The 19,377-nt window shown below is 38.9% G+C and overlaps 1 protein-coding gene across 1 annotated transcript in view; it reads right to left on the bottom strand.

Moving 5' to 3' along the window:
• nrcama (neuronal cell adhesion molecule a) overlaps window positions 1-14,819 on the bottom strand; it is a 62,853-nt gene extending 48,034 nt beyond the window's left edge. Inside the window, 1 exon segment of the mRNA XM_034234255.1 lies at window positions 14,661-14,819. The gene's annotated coding sequence lies outside the window, so the exon portion shown is untranslated.
• Window positions 14,820-19,377: the final 4,558 nt, after the last annotated feature.

Genomic DNA, 19,377 nt, shown 5'->3' on the forward strand with positions numbered 1-19,377 from the left:
ACGATAGCATCATAGTTTATATACACTGCACAGCATTTGGGCACAATGAGATTTTAGTGAGAATAGTGAAATGCTATAAGGGTGGCCCACTCTGTGTGACTAACCCAAAGTGACAAATTACACTCAACTCAGCAGTTCCACTAGATTAATGTGAAAGCTCTAAAACACACTTCGCTAGACCAGCTAGACTTGACATTAACAGTCCACTTCTGAAACAGGACTTTCACAGGCAAACAGAGCGCTAACTCAACAGCAGCATTAAGCACTAGCAAGGGCTCTCATGTTGGCTGAAGGAATGTGCAAATGTGTATTGCATTTGTGCATGTAAGTACTGTATTTGTTTATGCCCCTTGAGGTAAAAAAAACACTTACATTGCATGGCTTCCTCTACTGTAGCTCTCGACTTTTGTTAATTGAGAGCTATGGAGCCTACATTTTGTGGACTAACAACAATAGATTACTTAAAAAGCAAAAGAAGCCACATGCTAATGTTCCTGGGGCTCATCCTAAATAATGTGACAGTCATGATTCATGACCCCACCTGAGCAGCAAATTGAAAGGCTTGGTCGGACTTATTTGGTTGCCGTCATGGTCCAGTAAAGCAGTAATGTCGTTGCTTCCTAGCTGTGGTAAGCAGGATCAGCGTAGCACGAAATGGACACACATGCATCTAGGTGTTGCAGTTCAAACACATGAACCCAAGGACACACCTACTTTATTTGCTTTCCACATTCGTCCTGCTTTTCTTTAAACAAATGTACAATGACAAAACAATGAGCTGCAGTCAAATTGAATGTAATAAACAAAGTATTGACTCAACCACACCCGTCTGGTCTGAGGCTCATGCAACATGCTTATACCACACTATATTAAAACCCTTTGGATAAACATGTCTAACAAGGATAACTCTTTGGTAAAAAGGCTCTGAATGTATCCAAATAACTGCCTGATTTCTGACTTTATGAGCAGACGAGAGGATTTCATTCACACCTGCCAAACTCTGAACTTTCTACATGAGTATAATCAACATATTTTCCCTTTGTTATCCTCTCTGGAGAGTAGACTCTAGAACACCAGGTCTCTTAAATGAGCTTTATCACAACGTTTAAAGCTATAATCAGCCTGAAATCTAGATAATCTTAAACATGTTGGATTTAAAGCAAGTTAAAATGAATACAACCTCTACAGCTTTCAATGTTGAGACCATGATATTGGTTTGCATGCCTATAGCTATCCTAACATATATCACAAGGCTTATAGCCAACATGGATGATCTGAGGCGCCTTTACCTTTTAATGCAGCCCCGTACCTCCATTGGTAAAAAGATATCTGTAATACATGTAGACTATAGATTGTCGATGTTAGATTATTCCTGTTACACTTACTTACTGAAAAGCATCTAAATGACAACAGCTATTGACTGTGAAGAACCTAACAAAGTAGCAGACCTTAGCAGCTTACTATCTCCGGTTGTACACATTCAAACAGGATATTCACTGCTGCCCACAGGGCTCTTCAGCTTTGTTGGCTAGTGGTGCGGAGCTCATGGCGGGCCAGACAGCACACACCCAGCTGTGAAAGAGAGGATGTAGCGATCTCTATACAAAGACCCCAGTCAGCACTATGGGACCCAGATGATGTCTGAGCTGATGAGTGCACCTCGCAGCAGAGCGGCACAGGGTTTACCAGGGACTACAGACGAAAAATAGCCTGTTGGCTAACTCTGGCGCATTTACAGAAATGTCAAAATGCCTGTCAAATAAATACATTAAAAAAAACTGAACCTGTGCAAATACGATACGATACGATAATACTTTATTGGTCAGATCAAGTCTGAAATTTGACTTGCATCACAGCAGCTCCATGTGTAACATCAACATAGACAAATTACATGAAAAACAAACAACAAACATTTAGAAAACATTTTCAATGACTATTTAGGTTCTTCCGGGCATTTGATCTGGGATTTAGCTAAATGAATACACAGCCGTTCGTTGTGTATTTGTATTGTCTTAATTGGTATATTTTGTTGCTTTGCTTTGTGAAAATGTTCATACTGTATGGGCTGCACGATTTTGGGAAAAAATGTAATTGCGATTTTTCTGACAAATATTGCGATTCGATTCGCGATATTTGTTTTTAAGCGACCCAACGGAAGTTTATTGTAAAATGTAAAAAAAATTGCAGGCTTTGCGATTTCATAATCGCATCATTTCAAGTTTAAAATCGATTAATCGTTCAGCCCTACTGTATGTATACTAGAATATATCTTAATCCAAACAAAACCCTTTAAAAAAGACATTGACTTCGAGACAAGAGTACCCGAAGTACAAAAATGCCAACAAATGTTTGGGTTTTTAATTCCAGCAGCACTCAATTAGGCAGGACAGCAGTTCTTTGTCCAATGCACACTAAAATGGCACTGACCATGAACCTGATTCTCTGAGGACTTCTAGGATTTGGCTAACCAAGATAAGCGAGTTAACCCACTACAGCCCGTGTTAATGAGCTTGTAAAAGATCACACAGCCTCACTCTGAAAACAGTGGCCTTCGCTCTCAGCTATAACGATGCCCTCCGGGTTCCTGTTCCTAATCCGTGGATCAATTATTGTGTTGTCAATATAACCCCATGTGCTGACACTTATGGATCTGTGATACCTGATATACTATTAATCAATGTGGGTAATGTGATTGCTCTCGTGTGGGAATTTGAATTCCAAAACATAAAAAAGGCAAAAGTGACGATATAAGAAAACAAATATATAATTGAGACTGTATCCAACTCCCTTTTCTCTGACAGAACAAGGACACTACATCTTCGATCATCCCAAATTCAACCCCGCCACAGTGAGTGCGAGTGACATAAGCAGCAAAGCACTCAATATTTCATCACTATAGTATTTTGTGGCCTGGCTTTGATACACCAAAGCTGTGGCAGTGCTTCTAAGCAAGAAGATAAGAGACATAGTTTTGCATATTTAAGAGGTTATCAATTATTCACCTACAGCCAACCCCTAGCCAGTCTTCCTGGGAAGCTAGCAGCACATTCACAGTGAAGCAGTGAGTCAAAAACACCGTGATATAATTCACTATAACAGCTTGAATAGTAGTTGTTTTTTAGGCGATTTACTTTTTTTAAATACTGTAAAATTATGTCACGTGGCAAAACAACAATCCTTTAATATCAAGGAAAACGGGATTATTAAAGTAATGGAATATAATATAATGGCACACTCTAAACTTTTAACAATAGGGCAATGTAAGACTAAATAGTCCTAATAATCATTCTAGAAAAGAAAGTATCTATAAAATGTCTGAAAATGAAAGGATTTTTTAAAATCTTATTCATATTGCTTGCTTTGTTTGACAAAGAGTCCAAAGCCCCAAACATATTACATGTGTATAACAGTGTTAAGCAAATCAGCTAATTTAAATATTTTAGACAATAAAACCATGAATGTTTGCCTTCATTCATTGTCACACTTTAGCCTGCTTCTAGACGTTTCTTCAGGAAATGATAACATGCATAAAGAACTAAAGAGAAGGATTTAATGAATGTTTTTAAAGCAGGCTGGTTGCTTCTACAACATATTGAGGTGGTCTAAAAGTGTCTCTTTGTTGTATAGCAGAAACCTAGTGAGGCCTCCCCTGAAGTCATCAGCCTGTGAGGAGATTGATGTATGTAGATAATTGATAGTGAGGCAGCCACAAAGTGCATTGGACCTGACTCTAGGGCTGCTCAATTAATCGTATTTTAATCGCAATTACGATTTTGGCTTGCAACCATTATGAAAACAACATAATCGAAATAAAACGATTTTGGTTTTTCAATTGAATTATACTTAAAGTTCAGGGTAATCAACTGTTAAAAACATACTGGTCAAATTTTTTGTTCAATAAATGGGTATTTTCAAAGTAAATGGATAATCGTTTTTAATAATCGTGATATCAATTATTGACCCAAATAATCGAGATTATGATTTTTGCCATAATCGAGCAGCCCTACCTGACTCAAAGCTCAGCTATATATAACAGCATTATAATATCATAAAATAGGCTGTATCATTCAAATACTGAAGTGTGTACAGAAACCAAAGGAAAACAGTTATTAAAGTAAGTCACACATACAGCTATATCATCACTGACATAACAAGGGACATGTCATGTGATCCAAGAGTTATGGGACACTCCCTGGTGTGTGTTACCTGGTTATGTGAGTGTTTACAGGGAATAAATGAGTGTGGGAAAAGTATGTGATACCCATTTTAGAAACATAGCTGCTCTCCCACTTATTAATGGGTCTTTTGTCAAGTAAATATCTTGCAGGTAATATATCACATAGCTGTAATGGATGACTAGCTTGAATGAATATATGACAAGTGAAGGTGCTTTAGAAAAGACACAATGCAGTGACTGTTACCAGCAGTATTTGAGACTCTTTATTTATATTCTCCAGGTCAATATTCATTGGTAAAATTATCTTGAGTATGTCAGACACAAACATGGGCTGCCTCTATTTGAAAAGGAACAAAATGTCAGCAGTCACACAGACAGCTATATTCCCCAACAATTCCGTAAAAACTAACCACGACAAAAATCTAAATTTGCTGCTTGCGGCAACTGGGGTAGCAACGGAGCGCTGGGTAAAGGTTAAATGGGCTTTTTGAGTCATGGACCAGAGCAGAGAGTGGAGGAGAGAGAGAGTGGGTTGAGAGTCAATACTGACAGTGTGTAGCATATGGTGGGAAAATTCTGGGAGGACACTGGGGTGGAAAAAGCTGGGCAAACATGAGTAGTGCTGAGCCATGCAGCGCTTCCATGAAAGTACATTACGACTTAAAGACTTTGGATATGTTTAAATGTCATATTAGATAAGGTCATTTTTAAATCAAATGCATGTGTACAATGTAGTTCATAACATGAGTGACAAACCAACAGTGAATCATTTTCTCACTCATGTATGCTAACACTCAAATTATGTACGGAAATATGCTAACAAAAATGTTCCAACAATATCTTATCTAATTTTTTGGTTTCAATGCCAAGCAACTTTACTGCTTTGATTCCCAATGCAGGTCTCTTCTGTGTCTTTTGTTTTAGACGATAACTTCCTGTTTAACAGACCTGTATGCTAGGCTACCTGGCCAGTACCAGACAGCAAACAGACACATTTAGCATGGAGCATTTAGCAGCTACATCGCTAACTATTTTACTTGAAGTTGGTGGAATAAAAACCAAAACAGAGCTTAAAGGGAAGAGTGGATAACAATCTTAAATGTGTCACGTTTCAAGGAACACGACACCACATAAATGCTAATATTGCATTGAATGTTGGCTAACTTGTGCGCTAGGCTATAGCTATGCTACAGTGTGTGGTGCCAATATGTCAGTGTTGTGTTTACAACGTGTTGTTTCAAGTTTCCAGGATAATCAATTAAAAATCTTTCATTTTTTACATATAAACTCAGTAGCCCATTCTTTATGACCTGTGTTAAAAGACAATTCCACATCAGACAATTTCACCCTCCACTTTATGCCCTGCCACATGAAGTGGAAAAAAGGACATCACAGATGTTCATTAGTAATTTGGCAATCGTGCTAAAACTATGGCTACTGGCTTCTAGCCAAGTCATTAAATCAGTTAATAATCTGTGTAGCCTAGAAGCTACGAGGAAACAGTTATATTATTTTAAAGAAAAGTTAAGCAGAATTGTATTTTAGAGGGGAGAGAGTTAATTTGGCTTTACAAATTGAGAAATGACGTGGTTCATCTTTGACCAACATATAGCCATTATTGTAAATGATGAACAAAACGATTCAAATGTCGAGCATATGCTGTGTATCTCCATGAGCCAAGATCAGGCAAGGCAAGTTTATTTATATAGCACCTTTCAACACAAGGCAATTCAAAATGCTTTACAACAAATGAAAGACATGAAGAAAATGGCATTTAAAATCTGTCATTAAAAAGACAAGATAATAAAATAAACATTAAAAGAAAAAAATACATGGATAAAAGTTACAGTGCAGTTTAAGATGTGAATAGTTCAATTAAAAGCAGCATCAAAGAAATTACTTTTGAGTTTGCCTATTATCAGATGGAGTGCTTCTTTTATCGTTTGTAGCAATTGTAAAATTATAAATAGCCAAAACATTCTAAAGGATAGAAAGTATGGTACCATTAAAGTTGACAAGATAATAACTCATGTTGTTACATCCTGATGGTGACATATCGAGTGAAAGTTGGAAATAAATCTCTTAAGGCCCTTCATCCCTGTGTATATAATCCCTTACTGCAGTGTGTCTGATTTCAATCTGAGTATCATCGCTGTGTATCTGCAGTCTGGTCAAGGTTATCTCTTCCCCACAGATCAGACATCAGTAAGTAGAAGCTAATTCACGAGAAAATGCACTGATTACAATCTGTTCGTGATTTTTTGATCACACAGGGTTTCAGAGAAAAGATCACACATAGATTGTTTAATGCTAAAACGATATCTACTAATGAAATGCCTCATATCTCACGTCCAATAAGCTAAAGTGCTACAACATCAGCCGTGGGTGCATTAGGGTGCAAAAAGGGAAGGTGAGTAAAGCAGCCTGGCTCTAATGGCGCTTTTCCACTGCAGCACGTAGCACGGTTTAAGCCCGGCCCGCTTTTCTTTGCTTTTCCACTCAGGGCTACTTTTTCACCTTTTTTCTGGCCCTCCAAAATCGAGGTTCTTACCGGGCCAACAACCGGGCAGAATATGCTAAACTGGTGACGTAAACTCTCTCGACTGCTGATTGGTCAGAGAGAATCGCTCGCAAGGGGGCTACAACAACAACAACATGAACATATTTCACCGTGATTTCATTGTAATACACGTTTAAAAATGATGCCGAAGTAACAACATACTGATACCGGTCTGCAGACAGACGGCAGGCGAAAAACCTTTTAAAATGCATGTTTTCTGAATGGAGATCGGATTGATCAGGCTAAGCTAACGTTGTATATGCTCCAACCACACTCACAACAACGGCCTACAGACATAAATAAACCAGCGACTGTATTCGCCATGACACAGACAGTCTGTGGTTTGTACTTGTTTAACTTTTGTCTAGTTTCTGAACAGATATGAGGAGCTGTGAGCTCTGAGGGCTAACAGCTAACGGCGGATGTTTTGGTTTTGTGGTTTGCATTGAAGATGACGTCACGGCAGTTTTGCGCAGCGTCGCTCAGCCCGCCGAACAGCCGATCGCCCCGCCTACACTGCGCTACTATAGTTACTACCCCAGTTACTAAACTGTAATGGAAACGCAGCTTAAAGTGAGCCTGGCCTACCAAGGCCAAACTAAGCTGTGCTAAGCCATGCTAGGTCCTGCAGTGGAAAAGCGCCATTAGAGGACAATGCAGAGTAATCTGGGCAGGACCAAAAGAAACGCCAGCGCAGCAGATTCAAGTGTGAAAGAGAGGGAGAGGACAGAGTGGCAGGGTGGGGCATTATCACTGATGTGAAACGCCATTGACTTTTATGGGCCAACATCCAGAGGCATCAAATGATGCTGAGTAAGAACAAACAGGGAATGACTTACTCTAACAGTAAGTCATAGTACCCACAGCCTGCAATGCATCGGCTCTGTTGACAGGAAACAAGCACTCACTGTTTATTAATATGGGTTTATGTACTGTGTACCTGATCTGGCTTTTAAATCAATAAACCAAAACCTCTTATTCCCTGTCACTTTTCAGATATTATACAGACATTTTGTCTTTCAAACAGGATGTTTCAAGTGAAGCAGTTTTCGCTTTCCCAAAATAACATCAGGATAGATCCTCTTAGATAATTAGATCATTTATACAGCAGATGCAGAAGAAAAACAATATTGGTCGAAAAGTTAATATTTGCCCTTTCCTGTTTAAATATATGATGAATATAATCAAGACAGGGGGTGAGTTGGTTTTGATGTATTGATGTGCATGCTGCAAATGTAGGTACTACATCTATTTTTACTGAGTGAGTGGGGGTTTGAACACTCTACATTTCAACAAAAAATGTAGGTCAAATTGTATTATTTTTAACTATATTATTTCACTGTTATTAAGTGGATCTCATTGGTATGTTTTATATTACATGTCTTTTTTAAATCTTTTGAATATTATTACCATCAAGTGTTACCTTGCCTTTGTATCAATTAATTATGAAACTCTGTGCCCTTGTTGATGTCTATTTCCATTATCGTAAAGCACATTGAAGTCCATTTCTTGTATTGAAAGGTGCTTTACAGAATATTGCATTAGTTTATATATTTTCTATGAGCTTCTAATCCACCGAGGCAGTTGTGTGTTATACAAAATCACAACCAATTTAATATGTAATTACAATTCATTGGTTAAGCCTTGTATATACCTCATGTATGCAAGTGTGTGTCATATGGGGGTTTCCATTGACCCTGCACCACACAGTGTGAGCATGAGGATTATACAAAGTTGGAATAAACAAATCATGTTTAACAAGACAGATGTAAGATGACTCCCTCCGTCTCTTTTCAAGGCCCATAAAGACAAGGATATGTCTGTCTTTAATTGGTTTACCCGTTAACAGACACAACTTAAGCTGATGGATGACTTCTCCACTGCCTCTCTTCTCCATCCTCTTCTTCTGCTCTCTGGACAGTGTATCTTTTTCTACAAAGACATTCTTTCAGTGAGACTGAAAGTGCCCATCGGCACTTACTGAAGGGGGGCTGGCCCTCGTAAAGGCCTTCTCTGTGGGGTTAGACAAGTAGGATCGAGGACACATCCATTCAAATGGACCTGCTTTTTCCCACCACACACACATTGAGGATTAACAGATGCTGAACATTTGAGTTTTATTTTTAACTACTAGGAATGCCACCACAAAGACCAACATTCAGAACCTTGTTGAACATTAAAGCATGGAAAAATGTCACAGTAGAGGCATAAAATATGAAACTGAAAATGAGCATAAAGCCACTTTAAGATGTGGAAAATGACATGTCTTCGGGCCAATGAAACACCTCAAAAAGCAATATATGAATACACACTCTACAAATCATGTGTAAGGACTCTCCTGATGACTGGAGGTAAAAATATCTCTACCTATGTGAAAGAAGCACATGAAAGAAGGTGCACACACACACGCCGGCGCCTTGATGAACCCACTGGGTGTGTGATGTGATAAGAAGAGCTCTTCAATGGCTTCTTTGACCCAAATCCGCACTAATCATTTTAGAGCTGTGTCAAAGATTCTGGTGGATGAGGGGGTAACATTATTTGTAAGCCTACTGTACAAAGATTTAAGCTCCCACCACTGAGATTGAAACATTCCTCCTTTGTTCCCCTTAAAGCTGGTATCATCTATCATGTGTCAAATATTTTATTTTCTTATGAGTGCAACAGGATTTAAAATGGTCTGCCATGTTAAAAACAAGTCATATTTGCCTGCATATGGCTCAGTATATAAAATTAAATCAGACGGATATTGCTGGTATGTTTTCACACTCGGCTACTACCAGTCTGGCAGCTCCTCGGCTCTCACCCACTGTCCCATCTGTTGTCCACCTGATCCACAAAACTCCCATCAGACCCAAACCTCCTGATACATACTATAACAAGAAACAACCATATCTATTCAAAAGACATTTATAGGACAAATCATGTATTAATGATTGACCTTTGAAGACATCTAACGTGTGGCACTTCAACTGTGTGTGTGTGTGTGTGTGTGTGGTGTGTGTGTGTGTGTGTGTGTGTGTGTGTGTGTGTGTGGTGTGTGTGTGTGTGTGTGTGTGTGTGTGTGTGTGTGTGTGTGTGTGTGTGTGTGTGTGTGTGTGTGTGTGTGTGTGTGATGATATGTCTCCTTATATTAGTCTCCAGTCTCTTGCTCTTCTTCAGATGTGTCCTGGCACAGCTGGTGATCGCAGCAGGATGTCACTCTTCTCCACTACAATCACTTTTACTCCTCTTCCTCAGTCATTGCACACACCCTATACTAGGCTTTTGTTTTTCTCCTTTTGTCTTTCATGGTTTCTTTATCCCCTACCCTTTTTATTTTCTTTCCTTACCTCTTCTTTGTCGTCTTTCCCTACTCTCCTTGTGTTTTGTCTCCTCTCCTCCATTCTGTTCCTTCTCCTATTTCCTTTCCTGACCTTGCCTTCTCCTTTCCTCTCCCTTTCTCCCCTCCTTTATTTTCTCCCTTCTCCTATCTCATTCCTTTTCTATTTTTGAATTATCTCCCTTACTTTTCTCTCCACTCCATTGTTTCTCTTCTTGAACGTTCCATTCCTCTTGATCCCATCTCCTTTCCTTTCCTCTCCTCCTCTGTCCTAACCCCTCTTTCTGATTGACTAATTGATTGATCAATTAACTGTGCCATCTTAGGTTAGTGTTCACAAACCACATGGTTATTCTCAAATCTCAAAATCATTAAAAAAGTATCTTCCCTCATGTCAAAGCCTGACTACACACTCCTCCCTCATTGGCCCTTATTGTGGCGAAACTGGGTCTTCCCCATCTCCAAGCAATAACATCATCTCCTAAAAAAACAACCAACAAACAAAAACCCATCTGTCTTTGATGGAAGGCAGGGAGAACAGCATCTGCTCGTTCAGAAACACCAGCAGCAGAGACCCTTTAACTGCCCCCAGTTCACCAATTCATCAATCTGCAGCCAGTCATGCTAATTTAATGTGTCCTGGTCACTTAATGAAAACAGCAACCCAAACATGTCCAGCAGAGAGGCAAGGGTGTGGGGGAGTTTATTTACCTCACCATCATCGCTGCAGGGGGCTCAGGCCATTAACCTAAAGCATACTGAAGACTCTATGGTGCTCATTATATCCATTTGGCTGCAGCCTCCTTGCACAGTGGTCACGTAGATGTCACAGGGGTTAATGAAAAAGACAGAAAAAACAGGACGGCATCATCTACATCCTCAGTGGAGGTTGCTAATATAGTTTAACAATCCTTAGGGATTCATTAAAAACAAATGTGTCCTAGTTGCAGCAGTACCTGAAGTGGTGCAGTGCTGCAAATGCACACAACATTAGCAGCATACTAGAGCTGGAAAGTGCAGATGTGAAACCTGATTTTCACACAGCATGTCGTCAGTATATCAGGGATGGTTTGGGCTCCTAAAAAACTAAAATAGATCTGACCTGTGAGCTGATAATCTAATATACAGCTTGATAACGAGTTTTTACCGTTCTGTCGATATACAGTTAAGGTAATAAAGGATTCAATTAGCCAAGAAGAACAGCACGACTTGCTGGTTGAAGTTTTAAATATAAAGATTTATTTCGTTTTTTTCTCTAATTATTATCCCTTAAAATTCAATATCTTTCAGTTTTGGACTTTTGGGTTGGAACATTTTTTTATTTAAGTGAATTTTAGAACATGCTATGGGCCTTTTTCATTACTTGTATAATATGTCTTGATGATTATTGTAAAACATAATTGTGGACAGAGCTGACAAAACACAACTTCTTTCAAACCCTTTTAAATATATCATATCATGGGCATTAGGAAACTGTGACATGCAGTTTTTTGCTATTTTGTTTTACAGACCAAACTTTAATGGTAAAGAATCAAGAATATGATGGGAAGAATATTTAATAAAAGTATGCCAGTGTATCAGAATTGCAATACGTACACAAGAGGTTTAAGAGAGTAAAACTACTTTGGCCTGTGATTGAAGTGTTTTAGAGTGTTTTCTTTGGCGTCCAATCTTCCTGCAAATAAAATCTACAGTTTCAATGTCACCTGAGGGACATTAAAGAAGTTAACCTGGACCTTATAATCCCCAAACAGCCTGCCAAGCAATCTTGCGCATCGCTCCGTGTCTAAAAATTGTGTCATCACTTAAGGAGACAGAATGAGAATGAAAACTCGCCATAAGCTCCGTCACCTGACTTTGTGTCTAATGGGCCGTGGATACATGGGAGAGCTGGGAGAGTGAGGAGGACTCTGCGTCTGCCCTGAGTAATGGCTCAGTGCTGGGGAGTTGTCAAGGTGAGGTGATGTCTTGTGATGGGAGGGGGGGGGCTCAGGAATGGTGATGGTGCTGCCAACGCTCGATACCTGCCATGACATGCCACATCATCCCGTGAGTTTCATTCTCAAATGGAGATGTACTCCCACTGGTAATTGATTAATAGCCCAGATACATTAAGATAAATGGAGCTGTTCAGTATCTAAGGGGAGACACTGTGTCTAGTAACCAAGACTCTTCTTTGGTTCAACACTTACACATGTCGATATGCAAATGAGGCATTTCTTATTAAATATGTTTAATTTGCATGGATTTCTGAAAAAGAGGTCTTAACATTTTAAACAAAAAGAGTCACATATTTGTATTTATATGGGATTTTGGATATCTCTTTTTATGACGACGTAGATCCAAAAAGCCATATTTTTAGAAATAAAATGTCCTAAAAATAAGGTTATTAAATGATGTATGATGAACAAAGCTTTGGTCAAAAGTATCAAAAGAATGAAAACTGGAGGTTTGTCGGTCGTATGTCAGTGCTAAGTGGAGTTTTCAGAATGAATAGAAATGAATATTATTCAAAAAAGAAACATCAATGAAAAAAGTCATTTCTTAGGCTACAGTAGTTTTTTTAAATAAAACATAAAAATACACAGATACCACTGTGTTTTTGGAAATGTTTTGTTTAAATCTGATGCTAAATATTGTTAAATTAAGGAGAAATATACAGATGCAAATTGACAAAGTTGGTAAAATACACCTGTATGTGAATTATGGGTCTTTCATCTAATGTGAAAGTCATGTTATGTGGAGCAGAAAAGAAGCCAAACTCACAAAATTACCAGTACATGAAGTATCTCGCCTTAAAATGTGAAATATGTTATGTGTGGTATTTTTTAATTGATATAAAGTGATGGGTTACAGTGTGAAAGCACAGGTGTTACTCACAACATTAACGAAGGCTGCGCTCTATTCAAATGTCTTAATGGAATTCACCCACTCGTTAAATGTGATTGTTTACACCTGTGCTTTTTCCTTCTGTGACATTTCACTGTCTGCGCTGAATAACCGCAAATCAAGCTGTTAATGTTTCTTTATGTTTCACAAACAAAAGGTTAGAAAACAACTGCAGAGAGCCTCATCTTCCTATATTGCTGAATATAAGAATACGGTATGAGTTGCTGACAGGAACTTTGAGAATGTAGGTTAGCGGGCTAATGTTAGCATTATAGAGCAGCTGCAACAGAGGGATTCCCATTCGCTGCAACTGAGCAGCCTATATTAAAGCCTTATTATAGGCACCAATTCACACTATTGGAATGTAACTGCATTTACTCAAGTGCAGTACTAAAGTACGATTTTGATATACTATTAATTTTAGTTGAATATTTATATTTGATGCTACTTTATACATATATTTCTCTACATTTTTAGAGGAAAATGTAGTACTTTTTACAACATTCACTTGACACTAAAAAAAGTGATAGGATGCAGTACTGCACTACACATCTACTACCACTAATCCCAACGTATGCTCTTGCATGTAAGTGACTTAAACTGAATAATATCACATCAAAAATGTGTACTTGGCTTCCTTTGAGTACATTTAGATGATACTTCTTCAGTGCTTTTACTTAAGTGACATTTTACTTGACTTGTTTACTACTGAGGTATTCCTTTTTTTACTTAAGTGTAAGAGTATTTCTTTCAATATTGCCTGTAACCAATGTACACTATGGTTGAGGGTCAAATAAATCACATTCTATCCATACAAAGTCTAAAACTAGTAACACTGTCAATATGATTATCAAATATGACAAGGAAAAGCAGCAAATTATCACATTTAAGAATCTAAAACCAGAGTGTCAATTTGTGCTTGAAATGTATTGAAATATTAATTGAATTATCATGTTTTGTACCAATACTGAATCCAAATAATTCCTTAACATGTGGGGATATCCAATCCAAAAGATGAATCTCCTTTGATGACCAATCAAATGTCAACTCCCAACTGCAGAGCACATCTTTAATGGTGTCCTCTCCTCTCTGTCTTTTATCATGCTTAAGACAATTCTACATCACAAATAATATTCCTTCATGGAGCCCTCTTGTTTATTTTATGGCAGAATCAATGAAAAAGATTGATCAATAATAATAAAAGAGGCCCCCACCCGCCATACTGACCAATAGACACCTGCTGACTATTCATATCTGAATGTGCCAACAGGGCCTCGGTGTCTTAAAGTCACAACAATTGGATTGACAGCTTGAGGAGCTGAGCTACATCTGGCAGCATCACTGGCAGACATCAAATAATCCTCTCAGCCTGCAGGCCTGCACCGGCCGGCAGCAACAATGAGCTCTAACCAGCCCTGCTGCTGCAACCCTGAACACATCATCCATGCAGCAGCAGATCAACACATTCCCTCTCCAACATGCATGCAGTGCAGTGCTGCTTTGATGCCCAGCACACACACAAAAAATCAAACACGACAATCGGCATCCATTATATTTGCACCTGGTCATCCCAGTGAAGCAGCATCACCAAAAAACTGACTTTGACACATCCACTGCACCATATTTCTCCAGCAACATATGTTGATATTGCAGACATCGGGGGAGAACAAATCTCCATCTTCAAAGAAAGAAAAAAGGATGTTCCAACTCACCGTCGGCTGCAACCCGGCTCCCGTGTCCTCCCCCGGCAGTGAGTGTGTGATAATGCTGTAGAAAATGATGATGTGTGAGCGTGTGTATGTGTGTGCCCGGCCAGTGTGTGTGTGTGTTCGAGCCGCTGCAGCAGCAAGCTGTGGTCCACACGGATTCTCGCTCTCCTCCTCAGCTCAGAAACCAGTAACAAAGATCGCCTATGATTTAGCAAAGACAACGCACTCGTGAGCAAACAATCTAACCCACTTTCCAGAACGATACGGCATAAAGTGGCGCGGTGACTTAATAATTACATTTTAAAACGCATACTACTTTTCATAGTTTAAGTCAATCTAGCTCCATATGTAAATGGATATCTGTCTAACATGCATGGTTGAATTGTGAAACTTCAATCTTTACATGTTACTTATGGTAGAGGGATAATATGTCAGAGTGAGACCTCCTCATTATCCTACTATCTGTCAGTCGGTGCAGAAAGAAAGAGGAAAAATGGCAGCTACAGCGACCCCGCGGTACTGAGTGGCAGGAGTGGAACCTGCAGACTGATATGGGAGAAACAAACAATAACCCTGCCGAGTTATTTTATTGTATTAAATACAAAAGCCTCAATATTCCTGAAATAAAGTCACACGTAGCCTCTTACTAATCTTCAGCAAATTGGGTTTTCTAGAATGTATTCAAAGTTTTTTTCTCCTGATTTGTTTGTTCTAATTTGCCAGGATCATTTCATACTTTTCCTTTTAATATCAATTGATGTTATTGCTGGTATCTTATTTCTTTATCTTATTTTTATTTGTATCTTACTGTATTGGGGAGGAAAAAGGGACAGTTCATCCCAAATCTAAATAATGTATTTTCTTTTACCTGTAGTGCTATTCAATGATGTGGATTGTTTTATTGTGAGTTACCGATTGTTGGAGTTATTAGCCCTAGAGATGCCTGGCTTCTCTTGAATAAAGATGGAAGTAGATGGCAGCTTGTGGTACTCAAAAAGCCACGAAAGAAATACATTTAGAAAAGTAACAGCAATGTTTCCTTGTAGAAATGATGACCTGGTAACTCAAGATAATCCAGTTGTCTGTTATAATGTAGGAACTATTTTCTTTCTACCATGTTATACCTTCAAACTGTGTCTGCATCTATTCATGACTGAGAGACTTGCACTAAAGAGGCTACAATAAATAAAGTCTTAAAATGACCCTAAAAGAGACATTTGAACAGGGCAGACTAAAAGACGGACATGAAAATGCAACAAAACAAAATAAATCAATATAAGGTTCTGATCCAGGATGTCAAATATGAAAAACAGGTATTCCTCCGCCATCAACACGGGACAGGTTGCCCATTTCAGAAACTGACATGGTGTTCAAACGCCCCCACTGCACATTACATTATCATTACTGGCCCACCTACTCACATCAAATGTTTTACTGCACAACTCACATGGCAGCTGTGTGTGTGAACACCCCTCACCCCTCCCACATCACTCAGCTCCACCACGGGACAGACCAAGCATGTCTCAAACACATTAAGACCCCTGTCATTAACGGCCATCATACCAGAGTCTCACTCTCTCTGTCTAGCAGTCAAATGAACGCTGAAAGGATTATACTTGACATCTGTTTAAAAGGCATATTTTCACCCTCATTTTTTATGAAAAGTGTTAATGAGCTGGGCTTTTACTGCCAAGGAGTGTTCACGTGTAGATCACCTTAAGGCATGTTCAGGTCACCAGCACAAAGTGGGAAAAAAAGGGTATACATGTAGAGTTTCCTCACATGATAAATGCATGTTACACTCATCCAGGCCGAGGGGCATTAACATTCACATACCGTTGCTGCTACTAATGGTGACAAGTCCTGAGGGAAGGCCGGGACACACACAAAGAGGATGAGAATAACATGTGAATGTGTTTTTCTACATGAATCCCACTAACCTCTGAAAGGTGTGCACCGGCTCACTGATTTAAAAGCATAACATGCCATTTGATGCCACTAAAAGTGAATCAGAATGATAGACAAGCGGCTACTGTTTGCCAAGCTTGTTTCTCTGGTTATTGAAGATACAGACGTTTGTTACTGTAAGCCAAATTATCCACACAGGCCTCTTCCTGTCCAAAACAAACAGACATGTTCAGTTAAACTGGTGTAAACACACACACACATCAGTTTCTTGTGAAATATGATTTACTCTGTTTGGATTGACATAGGATGGAGGGGCTACATGCTAACGTTTGCTCCGTTTGTAGGCCTACTACACTTCAGGATATTTTACAGGGATTCAAATGACCTGCAACATTCACTTGACACATTAAGTCTATTCCTTAGTGACTTTAAACATAACAATGATATGATGTGATGCAGCACTGCAATACAAATCTACTACTAGTAATCTACCCGATGTCAACCTTGTCGTTTTAAAAATCAGGGTTTCTGCTTCACAGATTTTCTCAGCTTTATTCCCTTATAACTGATTTAGACGTCCAACGACTACAATTTAAACTTGATAAAAAGTCAATTACAATGTACTTACTGCAACTTATAGTTGAACATCTGAAATGAACACTTATCTTAAGAATTATGGCTGGCTCTGGGTCTGAAAATGGTTTGAAACGTTTAGAATAATCAGTACACAGCTCAATAAAATCAGTACACAGCTCAATAAAATATATATATATATAGACATTAAGACATTTTAAGGTGTTTTTTTACCAGTTATATCTTTGGATGCTTAATTGTTTTTCATGGGTGCAACTTTGAAAACTTAAAAAATGCTAGAAGATTTAAGTTTACACTGTCCAGAAGTGGCAACAGTGGGCACAGACAGTGCTGTTTGACATTCATGCAGGCCTGTTGTACAAATAGTCTGTGTGTTGTGTGTGTGTGTGTGTGTGTGTGTGTGTGGTGTGTGTGTGTGTGTGTGTGTGTGTGTGTGTGTGTGTGTGTGTGTGTGTGTGTGTGTGTGTGTGTGTGTCCACATAACCGACTGGCAGAGATCTGTTGAGGTCCACCCCACTGTGTAAACTGTTCTGCCGTTTCTTGTCAATGGCGAGACGTGACGACGGACAGATTGGTTTTGTTTTACTGTGTGACATTACAGACATACCGCTGTGGAGTGTGAAATACTCAAAGTAGCTTTTATATTTTTATTACCATTTCTAAAACTATGTGTGTCAATAGATCCGTTATACTGCGTGAAGATGTTTCAGGATCCTTGCCAGGCCTTCTCTAATGGCACTGTGTACTCTAACACAGTTTATACAGGCCAGGGATATTATTACAAAAATGTTTCTTTGACAGCCACGAGACACCAACTTCTACAAATTAATCGTCTACACAACAGCCTTCCTAACTTGGTCAGAGAGCTACATCATTGACAAGTGAAGCAGCTGAACTTTACATAAAGACATGACGCCAGTAAGAAGACATATCAGAGGAAGGAATCATTCGAGCTACGTTATCCACATCAGTTAAGATCCTCTATTTAAGGAGACTCGTGTTACTTTATATTGTTGCATCTACAGCCAACTGGTTGAGGTTTTACTGCAGGGCATCAAAAAGCAAAAGCAGAGCCAAGACGAAACAAGGTAAGACAGCTTCCACTGGCACTTCCTGGAAGACGCTAAGCTTAGGAAAAGCTGGAGGAAGAATATTGATGGCAAACTTTAATGTGACCACTCTCTTTTGTCAACAACAACACACGGCAGCAAAAGAAAAGAGGGTGATTGTGTAACACATTTCCACCAGATCAGGGACAATTTTAGGAAACCGTGGGCACACATACATTGAGAAGATTGTAAATGAGAAGGGAACTATAACGGTTGCTAGGGAACACCATAAGACCAGACAATCAAATTCTGCCTGTGGAGGAGGAGAGACGGACAGCTTCTGCCACGAAGAGCAACTAGTAGTGCAGTGCTATGAACTATATATGAAATGGATATGTTTCCCACTCCTTCATGTAAACATGGCCTGGCAGACTTCACTTGGACTTGGCACTTTGGCAGCATGAACATCACCACAGCGTGTTCATCTCATTCACCTCATTTGTCTGTCTTGACTGTGCATGTCAGACACTCAGTCTCCACACAGATGGACTTAAAGGATATTTTTTTCCTGCTGTTTGACACTGGAATTTAACAGCAACCTGTATTAAAAAATATATTGTATACAGGGCCTGTTCACTCAAATCACTTCAGGTGGTGTCTTATCACCAATGGTGAAGAGTTACTAGGTAATTGTACTCAGGTTCTGGACCTAAGTATCATTTTGTGGGACTTTACTTGAGTGCTGCATTTCCTGCTACGTTATACTTTTCCTCCACTACAATTCAGAGGCAAATGCAGCGCTTAAACTCCAATGCATTTATCTTACAACTTAAAAACTAGAAATACAATGAACAAATCATGTATTATTATAGGTTTTGATACAACTTTATTGAACCCTTCTTGACATCATAGCTACACGGCAGTAGATATATATATATAAAAAAAGCTCCTTGTAAACCAGTTGCAACATAAAATGATCAACAATTTCATGTTGTAATAATTTAATAATCGGATATAGGCCATTGGACAAAATGAGGATTTACATTAAATTACTTTTGATGCCAATACATACATTATTTTAGAAAAATAAGACTTTTAATGCAGGAATTTTAACAGAGTATTTCTACAGCGACATTTACTTTTAAGCCATCCCAAAAACAATATAAGAG

This window comes from Gymnodraco acuticeps, unplaced genomic scaffold, assembly GCF_902827175.1.
Source record: "Gymnodraco acuticeps unplaced genomic scaffold, fGymAcu1.1, whole genome shotgun sequence".
Taxonomy (NCBI): Eukaryota; Metazoa; Chordata; class Actinopteri; order Perciformes; family Bathydraconidae; genus Gymnodraco; species Gymnodraco acuticeps.